Genomic DNA, 12519 nt, shown 5'->3' with positions numbered 1-12519 from the left:
CTTCCCTCGCCCTGTCATTATGGCGGCCGAGGCTTTAACAAGAGCAGAAACCCATGCGAGTCTGGACCGGACAGAGTTGTCCGGCCTGGCGAGCGGTCTTGGCGGGGCACTTTTGTGGGCAAACAATACGTGGTGGTGGCGAACCCGCAAAGTCAGGCGCCGGGGATTGTGGGATAATGGGAGGAGAGCGGTGTGCTTCCCATGGTCCGGTCCTGCCTCTGGTCTGGGGCTGGACATTGGACTAATTGCTCCTGACTGGTCAGTTCCGCCCTGCCTCAGTGTTGGATGGGGACTGACCTCAGGCTAGTGGTGTTTGGCATAGGGGTGAAGTCTGTGAGGAAAGTCGTGCTGTCGTTATAATGTCAGATCTATACATGTACTTTGATGTATGTGTGGACATAGCTGTATGACCTTGCTGCATATCAGACTGTGCCACCATGGCCTTAAGCACCACTGTTTCGCTTGGAAGACCCTGACTTTTCCCCTCACTGATCCATCGTATATGTTCATTTTGCTGATTGCTTCTTTGGTTCTGTATATTGTTGCCTTGAGTCAATGTCAATAACTCCGGTAGGCTTTGCCCGTAAAAAGCAACAAACAACAAAAACAAAGGGGGATGGGGGGGGGGGGGTAATTAGCACCTTTGATTTCAGAAATGGAACTTATGCCGTTCAACAACTTCAAGTTTTAAGATCGTACTGCGAGTTATCTCGATGCCGTTTCTGAAAAATCATGCTTTGAGTCTGCTTTGAAGCCAATGTCCCCTGCAGACGTAGAATATGTAAAGGGAAAAAAACTGTTGACAAATACTAAGATAGTTTGACCGGCAATTACCTCAGATGGCAGAGTCTTTATATAGAAGGAGACATTGTGTTTTCTTATTGAATGGTGTGACCACGTGGTTAACATATTCAAACTTTACCCGAAAAACTTCCTCGAACCCATGTTCCAAACTCCCACGCTCAACATTCTCATCTGAGCAATCTCCTTTCTATCCTTCGCCATCATCAATGTTAACATCTTCACGATCTCACGCACAAACAGCTTCGTTGGCAAAAAGATGCCTCGCTCTATCGCCCCTTTTACGGGCGGCAGGTAATATCCTTACGCCGGACCAGCCAGGTGATTAGCACAATTGAGGGCTGTAACTACAGGGGAGGGTGAAAAAGACGGCGTTGTCCCTCCAGAGTTCTGGAAGCGTAAACATTGTAAAAGAAGCCGTGCGGCCAGCGATAACAATAGTAATAATACGTTAAACAAACAGCCTCAAAGTGCCGACTGGAGTTTTTGGAGGAGAGGTGTTTTTGTCGTTCAAGGCGGAGGTGTGGAGGTTTTTGTGTTGTTGGTGTCTGTGTGTGTAAGGGCAAGGTGTGCGGGTAAAAAGGTGTTGCCGTGTTGTGGAGACCTGGCCGAGGGTTGTTCGCACCACGTCGGGAGAGTGAGGACCCTTGACACGCCTCTGTGTTGTTTTTCACTGACAGACCTTTTTGTTGTTGTTGTTCTTATGTTGCTGTATAATGCACTCACACTTTCTGTCTTTCGGTCGAGCATATAACCATGGGACAGTTGATGGAAACTTCAATCATGCCGCAAGTACTGTTCTAAAGACAATTTAGGCACTTATTTATTTAGTTATTTATTAAGGACTAGAATAAATACCCGCTTCGCCGGGTAGCCGGCTTCGCCGGGAAGAAGTACTTAGAGCCGTACGCCGGCTTCGCCGGGTCCGAACAATGGACCCGCCAAGCTTAGGTCCCTCCCAGATTCGTGGAATGGGAACAGCACGAAAATGATTCAGTGGCCATAATGCCATTGCTGACCATATCGAGTCCCATCCTTGTCGACGAATGTAACCGTGTTAATCACCTTTGGAGGCGAACTCCACTCAAACAGGATTGAGCAATTTAGAGCTTATCTGTAAGCCCTTTTGAACTGTTATGGCTTCTCAAAGGAAGGCCAGTACATACAAATACACAAAAGCCGCCAGACCACATCACAAACAGAACTGAACAATCCCCAGGTGTTGCTCACATAGAGACACACACACACACACACACACACACACACACACACACACACACACACACACACACACACACACACAAACACAGAGAAGCCGTATCTATAGAGAGATAGATGACAGTGTATTTTTCGCGTGGCTATAAATTGATTCGACCTTTGCACTTTTACAGTGAGGATAATTTACGGGTCCAATTTACGTTCTGGACACTGCGGTGACCTTCTAAAAATAGTAACAGAACGCCGGGAATATCCGAAGATGCCCCATAGTGCACCATACGAAGGAAGGGAGGTAAACGCTGAAAACCTGGAGAAGATGAGAAGATAAGGAAGAGTTACTTATAATGATGAAATGAACACAAAAACCAAAATCGGTTCAGCGCTGCGCGCTGAGAGCACGTGTTGAAATATCTCATCGATGATATTGTGTCCGGGGTGTAGCTGAATACGGTGTCCAAATTTGAAAAAGATCCACCGAGAACTTTGGCTTTGGTGTGTCGGTATGGGGGCCCGGGTAGCTGAGGTGGAACCAAAATAGCTGAGGTGGAACCAAAATCGGTTGAGCGCTGCGCGCTGAGAGCACGTGTTGAAATATCGACCAGGTTGTGTCCTGTCCCGGGTCTACCTGAATATGCCCACCAAATTTGAAGCAGATCCATCGAGAACTTTGGCCGTGCATCGCGAACTCACACACAGACACACACACAGACACACAGACACACAGACACAAGTCGTATATATATATATAGATAGATATAGATATTTCTATAGCGCATAACTAAAAGCACTATGCGCTTTACAATATCACTAGGTAGCCTATTAGCACACGCAAACAGTGGTGCACACTTAACTCAGGAAAGCCCAAAATCACTATATGCACACGTTTTGGGGTGAACTTACCATGAGGCTTTGTTTTGTGCCAGTGCGACGTTTTGACACAGCTGAAATTCTTGTGGCAAGAAAAAAATAAGCTTTTTCTATAACACCGCCCTCGTTTGATCTCAGGGAGCCAGGTAAACTCAGGTAGACACCTGGCGCTTCTCCCACGGTATTACACAGGTGTTTTGTGTCTAAGTCACCCCTAAACTGCCCATCGCACGCCGCAGAGGGCTTGCGGAGAAAAGAAAACAAGAACATGCTTCATCGTTCACAGGAGAGACATTCTTCAGAACGCGCAAGGCTGGCCGATACCGAGCGAGTTTTAGCGTCAACTAAGGTGACTCGGGTCGAACCGGAGGTCGCAAAAACTCGGTCCGGTACGACTGGAGTGACGTCACCGGTTAACCAACTTTCAACCTTGCTTCCTGCGTAGGGTCTCTCCAGTTCCAAGATGGCTGCCAAGGCGGGGTGAGAAACTTCTGCAAATATTTTTTGACAAAGTTACGGATTGTGAGAAGACATTTGTTGTAAATCACTTAGCCTTTCAAAAATTAAGGATACTGGGTTGGATACTGTCTTGGTTTTAATGCATTTTATTTTAGCAGTGATGTTTATTTTGGGAAGAAATGAGGTCAACAGGAGTTTGGGTGCGATTTCGGCTCAAATGTACTTTAGCGCCCTGAACTTTTACCCGGCTGTTTTGCGCTCGATTTTCACGCTCACTTCTTCATTGACGTTCGAATCGATAGTTCGATGTTTTGGCATTACATTCACATCAACAATAAAACAGTACTGCTTGTTCATCATCGTCGTCCATCAACTCTCCACAACAGTAAATCCGTAACGCGCTTGTCGCCATCTTGTTGCAAGGGACGCGACTGGACACAACCCAACAGCGTTTCCGCGAAGAAAAAACCCAGACATGCGCAGTGACCCTACCGTAGCTCAACCCTGTTCCTCGCGAAAACTCGCTCACCATCAACTTGACCGATGACTTTCTTCATTGCCTAGTCAGTCTACGGAAAATGGCACCATAACCAAGGATTTATTGCTAAAGAATTTCTGTTTTCAGATTCATGTTCTGCTATGTTTGTAGTATGTCTGGTCAAAAATCGAGAAAAATATAATTATTTTTAAAAAAGTTATCAAGTGTGTTTGTCGGTGTGTATTTTGTCACAAAGCGATTCTACGTTTTTTACATTGTCTGAACTGTTTTGACACCACGAACATCAAATATAACATGCAAGTCACAGTTTATGATTACAATATAAAAAAAATGTCTAAGATATTAAAAATGAAAAGGTCAAGGTCATTGGGTCATAAGGTCAAATTTGTTGTTTATGCGTGAAGTGAAGGCTGTGTAATCATTTTCAGCAGCATAACGAATTTTTTTTTTATACACGCACTAAACACACACACACACACACACACACACACACACACACACACACACACACACACACACACAGAGGGGAAATTCCAAAGTAATTGGTACACAAGGTCATATTTATTGTTTTCAACTAAAAGTAGAATACTGTACTCATTTTAAACCAAACATCATCTTTGTGAAGGTTTTGTTCTACAAAAACATAAGTATTCCTGTACAGGAGAATGTAAGCGCAGTCAAGCAACATGTAAAAAGGCCACACAGTTTGCAGTGTAAACTAAGAAAAGTAAGATGAATGATGTCAGGAAGTCGCTGGATAGTCTACCGCGTGACAAGGGAGCAGGGTATACAAAAGCAAACCATTCAAACACAAGCAATGAAACAACAAACGTAAACAAGGCAATTGATTAGATAAAGCATCACATAATCAAATAATTGACAACATTTTAAATTCAAAGCACATAACTCCAACATCATTACACAAACATTGCACAACATTCATAAACATTATTGACCAATAATGTATTCACAGCGTTAGTCATGCATTGGTCGACTGCAGACTGCAGAATTGAGCATCAAAGCAGTCATAAAACACTCAATGAATGCATTCACTGAATACAAATATCTGTGAACACATTCCGTAATTAGAAAAAAATCAGGAAACAACAGGAATGATAATAATTATGTCCCTTGAAAAACATCTCACAACATCAGTCACTGTCATAGAAATAAAGAAAGGCTCCAATACACATTTGTACATTTGAAAAACATCTCACACCGGTCACTGTCATAGAAATAAAGAAAGTCTCCAATACATATTTGTACATTCTCCAAAGAGCAATGCTAGTTGTTCTCTTAATCATCTGTCTGTAGAAAGGCCTGCGCAACATCGATCCGTCCTGCGTACATGGTGACCGGCTTGGAAGCTCTGGTAGACATCCTTGTGAGTTTCTTTCAGCTGCAGCATGTCCTGGAGATACAGGTGGAGGGATTTGGTGTAGAGGTTGTGCCCTGCTGCTGCCATGAAAGGCATCATTTCATGGACAGTGGACAGATGCAGGTCCCAGTTTCCTGTGCGTTCAGCTTTGAGGAACTTGCGCAGAATGTCAACCATGTCCATGTACTGAATCCACAGTGCAGCTGTGGGGTGGCACTTGAGGGTTTGCTTTTGGCGTTCTAGTTTTAGCTGAATCGATGCGATTGTCTCATCAACGCAAACTTCTCCTAGCGGGATAGCTCCACTCATCAACAAGTCCCACATGTTGGCTGCACGGGCAAGGTCCCCATCAGGCTCCTCACATGAGACAGGAGCATCTTCATTTGCTGATGGCGCGATATCATCCACTGTCCCAGCAATTTGCACATCTTCTGGTACATCTGTGCTATCAATTTCCTCAATGGAGACGTCACTTAGTGTCACATCCAGGTCTGGGAGTGGCAGAGAGATTTTGAACGTTTGTGAGGTCAGGAGTGCGTTCAGAGCCGAGTCAACCAGAAAGTGGCCTCTAACTGCTCGGGACACTGCCTTGCCTTGAAGCATGTAGTTGACAGCTGTTGGTGCATATGTCAGTTCTAGCACCTCCTGCAGACCGCTGCCCTCCATCAAACGTCCAATGCAGCCCAAAAAGCTCATTTCCATGTGAAAACCTTCAAGCCTTAGAACAATGGAGGCCAAGTCAGCATCATCAGGTTTGTTGGCGACGATCTCATGGGCTTTCCAAAATAGGGGCTGGTCGAAAGTGAGCACTGGAGTCGAGCCATGTCTCTTTGCTTCCTTCGCCGTGAACAGCAGTGTAGAGTGAATGCAAGTCAGATCACCAGGGTTCATGTCGATCATTGGCAAGAAGAAAACGCTCGACTTACCAGGGTGACGGTCGTTGTGGACAGCCTGCATCGTTCCAGACCATGAAGGTCTTGCAGGCTTCAGCGGCCACACCACCTTCCACAAGACATCAAGGTGTATAGATGGGTCAACAGCTCGCAGGTTTTCTAGTTCCCTGTATGTAGTGTTCCCAAAGTGAACTGCCTTTGACTGGAAATACACGATGTCAATTGTTCCCTTTTCTTTTGAATCTTTGGAGGTGACATCCAACCTAGGAATAGGCGTTGTTCGTCGTGTTCCAGGAGTTGTGGTAGCAATCATTCCCATACCATGGAAAGAATTGTATCCATCCAAGGTACAGGAATTGTGATCCACATTGTCAGCCACGTATTGTAGAATCACATTCTTGGCACATCCTGGAATATCTGTACTTTGGGACACAGCTGCATTTGCCTCAAATCTCTGCACCTCTGTGTAGGAAGACGAGAAGCCCATCGCATTCAACACATCGATCAGATATCGGGAGCCAAAATGGTGGTGCATTTGGACTCCAAGTCCAATTTGAAGTGGGGCGATGACAACCCTAGGTCGAGCTGCCTGGACAATTGCTTGTCCCACAGATGCAATTTTATTGTCAGCATCTTTTTCGCTGAAAATCAAACGCAGGAAAAGCTGAAGGGACTGGGGAACAAAGTCCAGGTTGTACGCCCCTGAAGAAATATCCTCTGATGTTGGATATTCCTTGTTTGTCGTTGCAGAAGCAGCTTTTATTTCATTCTTTATCAGTGCTGCAGCAGCTTTCACCAGCTTCAGTTTTTCACTTTCGTCGTCATTAGTCTTCGGAGAATTGTAGAAATCATGAAGAATGGATTTAGCTGTTGTGCGGAATGTTACAACATTAGACTTGCCCAGAATGTTCGCTATGATGATTTTTTCATCAAATCTCTCCAAGAGCTTTTCCTTCATCCATTTGGTGGTGTAACCAACCCCTCCACTGAACTCTTGCATTTTCTGCACAAGCTCTCCGATGGTGATCTGTTCGTCATCGTGGTTAATGAGATATTCTGCTGTTTTCTCAAAAACTTCAAGTTTTTCAGTGTCCGGTGGTCTACCCACACTTCGGCTTGGAGCGTTTGTCAGTGCGTATGCACCTGGCTTGTCATTATAACGTTTGGGAATTGACAGACCAAGCGCTCTGAAGTTACAGTTACAAGTTATATGGTACACAGCATCTGCTGCATGCAGGTCTCTTGCAAATTCAAGCTTTCCCTTGACGATATCTGCCCACTCATCATTTCTTTCGTCACATTTTTTCAAAATTTCAGTTTGTAAAGATAATGTTCTGACTCTGTATGCCTCATCAGGTCCACGTGTTTTGGAAAGATTTACCCGAGTCCCACAGAAAAAGCAGCAACTTGCAAAGTCAAATCTGTGTTGCTTAGATCGTGTGCTTCGCTCTCCAAGCTCAGTCTTATCGGTATCTCTGTTTTGCTGTCTTAAGTCTTTCTCGATATTATTGTCGTTGGTGTAATCCCTTCGACACTCGATATGCACCCTTTGACCAACTGTAGGCTGAACGGTTCTGTTCTGTCTTCTCTGGCTCGAATCCTTGATTCCTGTATCAACAAACAAATAACATTGCTCACTACAAACTCTTTTTTATAGACATTTCAACAGAAGCACGCAATTTGTTAACCGGCTATGACCCCACACACTTGCTTTGATAAGTCTCACTGGATGACACCCAGTAATACAACAAACTACAAATACAGCACAACATGTAAAAGAACACCAAAGGGAAAAAACAACAAAAGAACAAAAACAAACAAAATAAAAAAGGACATAAAACAAACAAACAAACAAACAAACGTTATAGTATACAGAACACTAAGAAACTCAAATTTATCATAAGAATTGAAACAAATCAAGAGAGAGAACATACTTGCACATCCTTTCTTTCCCAGGGTATTAAACTCGACGTCACATGGTTCGTTGCATATTGGACAGGTTTTTAATGGATCATCCATTGTGGTAGCCTTTGAAGTGCTGCAAATAAAATAGTTTTCATGAACACAAATTTGTAATGTTCAACATTGATAACAGCACCACCATTAAATACCACAATAATATATAGTGCGTCCTGCATGTTACTTATGTAATCAGTTGATTCTAGAGGAAAACAACTAAAACACATGAAAATAGGAATTTTGACTGGAATGTTCTGCCATACAAATCCTTGCTAAAAGAGAGTTTTTCAGGCGGCAGTACAGACAGTAAAACCTTCAGTTAAAGTATTTTATGGAATAGTCAAACCAAAACTAACCTTCATTGTTTTAAAGTTGTAGATGACCACAAATAAACGTCCATGCAGCTCTGGTGTATCACAAAGACTGAAGTGAAAAACTGCTTCAAATAATCAAACTGTGAAGATTCCAGCAAGATGGTATCAAAGACAGGTTGTGCTGTCAGACCAGAGTTATGGTGAGAGCATCCGGCGAGCGCGCGGTCACGGCGATCAGATTACTGATAGCCAGCCTCCCTTACCCTCTATCCAGGAACCCCCTCATCCCCCCTCTTCCTGCTGCAGAATGGCAGGCGAGTGATGCCATGATCTCTCTGTATCGAACTTTTAATCGATCATATCTCGGCCGTGCGATCTTCAAATGGAGTCGAATTGTGTATGCATGTTAAGTGTTCCATGCTGAGCGCAGCCATTATAAAATAAATTCTTTAGGATTTAATCCTTAGTCTCCGGCAGTATGACTGAACAATCAGGCTCACAGAGACTTCCTGCTGATGCAAAGGGAGTTGACTCCCGCTGGGCTGAAGAGAAGCAACTGTCGGCGATGGCAAGGGGAGTAATCGTTGGTCTTGTTAGATGCTGCAACTAAGCTGTTGGGTGATAATGAGAGGATGTTTGTGAGTTTTCTTATGGTTGTCTTCCTTCACACTTTCTCGGCTGGCTGGTTTGCTCAGTGAAGCGTAGTCCCGTTGTATTCAACAAGACGAACAAAACAACCGCGGGGTAGAACAATTTCATTGAGGGAGGCTGTGTTAGATTATCCAATTGAAACCGTTCAGTCTGAAAGGCTTTCTCGTCCAAAGAAATCTTTACCTGTCAGTCACTGTTCTCGACTTTAAAGAAGTTGGCGTTAGTGTTTCTCTGTGTAGTCCAACTATACGCGATCATCCGCACAATAGCCGGTAAACTTACATGATACAGACCTCATCATGGGAACTAAATGGACTGAGATGACTGACCAATGTGTTGAATCACTGCAGACAAGAAAAGTGCAACCAGAACTCGTATGACTGTTTCGTAAAACATCTGCATCATTCTGTTCCTCGATAATCGTAGGCTCTTTCAACCCGACTGTGCATCCGAGGAGTAGGCTTAAGTGGGATAGAAAGGAACGTACTCTATGCAATTCAATGAAAAGTGGAAAGGACAAAGACCTTTCGTTAATATTGTTATTATTAGTAGTAGTATTATTAGTATTATAAGTATTATAAGTATTATTATCCTACATACGTGAGAGAGACACCCGTGAGATAATAATCGTTCAAATCACACGTGTGTATATCATGTAAATGAGGTCATGTCAAGCAAGTCTTTCATTTCATTTCATTTTCATTACTTTATTGTCCCATCGCTGGGAAATTCGGGTCGCTTCCTCCCAGTGGAAAGCTAGCAGCAACGGAGTCGCGCTACCCAGGTGTCTGCGTGTTTAGGTGTATTCAGCCACCTGCACTTATGGCAGAATGACCAAGGTCTTTTACGTGCCATTGTGATGACACGGGGGTGGGACATGGCTTCCGTCTCTGGGTCTGCACATAAAGTTGACCCGTGTCCGTCCCGGCCCGAATTCGAACCTGCGACCTTCCGATCACAAGTCCAGTGCTCTACTAACTGAGCTACCGGGCAGGAACCTGTTTTTTCCACTGCTTATCATTATGATGCCAAAGTCACCGAGACAAACGTCATTATAGACAAAAAATTGCGCTCGCTAATTACCCTCGATGAATTTTTAGAACGTACACGTCACGCCACACTCTCAGAGTGACGTTTCTTTACTTTGACGTAATAGATTGCACGAGGCTTTAGAAGAGATCGAGGTTCCAAAACAAGCGTCTTCAATTTAGCTGCCTCGACTGCAGGACATTTTCAGTAAAATACACGTAAGTACAATATGTAGGATAAACAGAATACTACATGGCTTGCTGTGTCGTACCAGATTTACACTCGTTGCTTTTTCAAATAGTAAACAGCTCGCTTTCGCTCGCAGTTCAATATTTTAAAAAAAACCTCGTGTAAATCTTGTACGACACAGCAAGCCATGTAGTATTCTCTATTTTTAGTATTATTAGTATAATAAGTAGTATTGGTATTATTATTAGTAGTAGTAGTATAGTAGTAGTAGTAAAACATTTTTAGAAAAGGCGTGAGCAATGACACCGACGACGACTGTAATAAAAATAATCGATGGTCGTTTTGAGAGCTTTTACCTGGTTTTCAGTGATGTCATTATTAAGGAAAGAAACTGATATTGACAGGTAATGCGACCGAAGAACAATAAAGGCATGAATTACATCAAGTAATAACAAAATGAACACGCACAATAATTTAACACCCTGGAATCATTTTCTGTAATGGTAATTTACGGTACAAATTGCGGTCATCCTTCCTGAACTTTTCCTCTACCAACCCTTATTCCGCCAGCACTTTTTGTCTTCCGGTCAGGATATGAAAGGAGCAGCGTGTGACGGAGAACCAGCCATCGAACACAAGCGACACGCGCACGCACGCGCACCAACAGTGACGCCACCAGCATGCTAGCTGTCGTCACACGTGCGTGACGTAGTGAATACGTTGCACGTGCAATTAGGTCACAAGGAGACGCATTATGACGCGCTCCAAGCATGCAGCGCCAGAACGGGCCAACAAGCGATTAAACCTTTTTTCCTCACGTCATTTCCGGATCGAAGCAAAGGATTATGGGCTGGTTTATGAGGTGTTCCGTTTAATGGTTTATGAGGTTTTGGTTTCGGCATTTTTGATGGCCTTTCTCTTTCTTTTGATGCACTCTCTCTATCTCGCTGTGACACTGTCTCTCTCTCTCTTTTTGTTTCTTAGTCTTTCTTGCGATCGATGATCTGTCTCTGGTCGAGATTATTTTGTTGTTTATGTTGTATTCATCTTCAGTAGGGGCAATGGCGTGTAATGAATATTTCATCTGAAGTTTAAAGTTCAGTTTTCTATCTCTCTCCAGTCCCTAAACTCTATATACAACCATCTATATCTCTCTTTGTCTCTCTGTCTCTATCTGTCTCTCTCTGGCTTTTCTTTCTCACTCTCTCTCACTCTCTCTCTATTTTTCTCTCTCTCTGTCTGTCTGTCTGTCTGGCTCTACATTTAGTCAAGTTATGACTAAATGTTTTAACATAGAGGGGGGAATCGAGACGAGGGTCGTGGTGTATGTGTGTGTGTGTGTGTGTGTGTGCGTGCGTGCGTGTAGAGCGATTCAGACCAAACTACTGGACCGATCTTTATGAAATTTGACATGAGAGTTCCTGGGTATGATATCCCCATACGTTTTTTTTCATTTTTTTGATAAATGTCTTTGATGACGTCATATCCGGCTTTTCGTGAAAGTTGAGGCGGCACTGTCACGCCCTCATTTTTTAACCAAATTGGTTGAAATTTTGGTCAAGTAATTTTCGACGAAGCCCGGACTTCGGTATTGCATTTCAGCTTGGTGGCTTAAAATTTAATTAATGACTTTGGTCATTAAAAATCTGAAAATTGTAAAAAAAAATATTTTTTTATAAAACTATCCAAATTTACGTTCATCTTATTCTCCATCATTTGCTGATTCCAAAAACATATAAATATGTTATATTTGGATTAAAAACAAGCTCTGAAAATTAAATATATAAAAATTATTATCAAAATTAAATTTTCGAAATCAATTTAAAAACACTTTGGTTTAAACAAAACTTTATTCAATTTTAATCATGACAAGAACAATGCATGGATGATTACATACTCAAGCATATAATGCTTATTTTAAGCAATCATAGTAATTACAAAACAAAGGTTAGCATGATGGCGGAATAAATACATTAGCTCATTTCAGGAAACGAAAAAAAAACCCAAAAGACAAAACAGATACACAAACAAGCAGAAGATGGGAAGGGGTTGGTGATACAGGAGGTGAGGAAAGGGCAGCTAGCTAGTAGCTAGCTTAAGGGAAAAAGAAGAAGAAGAAGAAGACTTGGAGCATCAACAATTGTCCATCGGTTGTGCCTTTAGAGTGAACACTGTGATAGGATGCTTTGAAAATTATACTTTGCAGTAGCCCGGTTACCTGAGCTGCATTGTACCTCATTTGCCTGTCTTGAGAGCTTTATC

At 43.0% G+C, this 12519-nt stretch overlaps 1 protein-coding gene across 1 annotated transcript in view; it reads left to right on the top strand.

Moving 5' to 3' along the window:
- Positions 1 to 3226: 3226 nt before the first annotated feature.
- LOC138953604 (uncharacterized) overlaps positions 3227 to 12519 on the top strand; it is a 313259-nt gene continuing 303966 nt past the window's right edge. Inside the window, exon 1 of the mRNA XM_070325469.1 lies at positions 3227 to 3366. The gene's annotated coding sequence lies outside the window, so the exon portion shown is untranslated. The remainder of the gene's footprint in view (positions 3367 to 12519) is intronic.

This window comes from Littorina saxatilis, linkage group LG17 (genome assembly GCF_037325665.1).
Source record: "Littorina saxatilis isolate snail1 linkage group LG17, US_GU_Lsax_2.0, whole genome shotgun sequence".
In the NCBI taxonomy this organism is placed as follows: Eukaryota; Metazoa; Mollusca; class Gastropoda; order Littorinimorpha; family Littorinidae; genus Littorina; species Littorina saxatilis.
The sequence above is the reverse complement of the archived record's forward strand: the minus strand, read 5'-3'. Positions and strand labels throughout refer to the sequence as shown.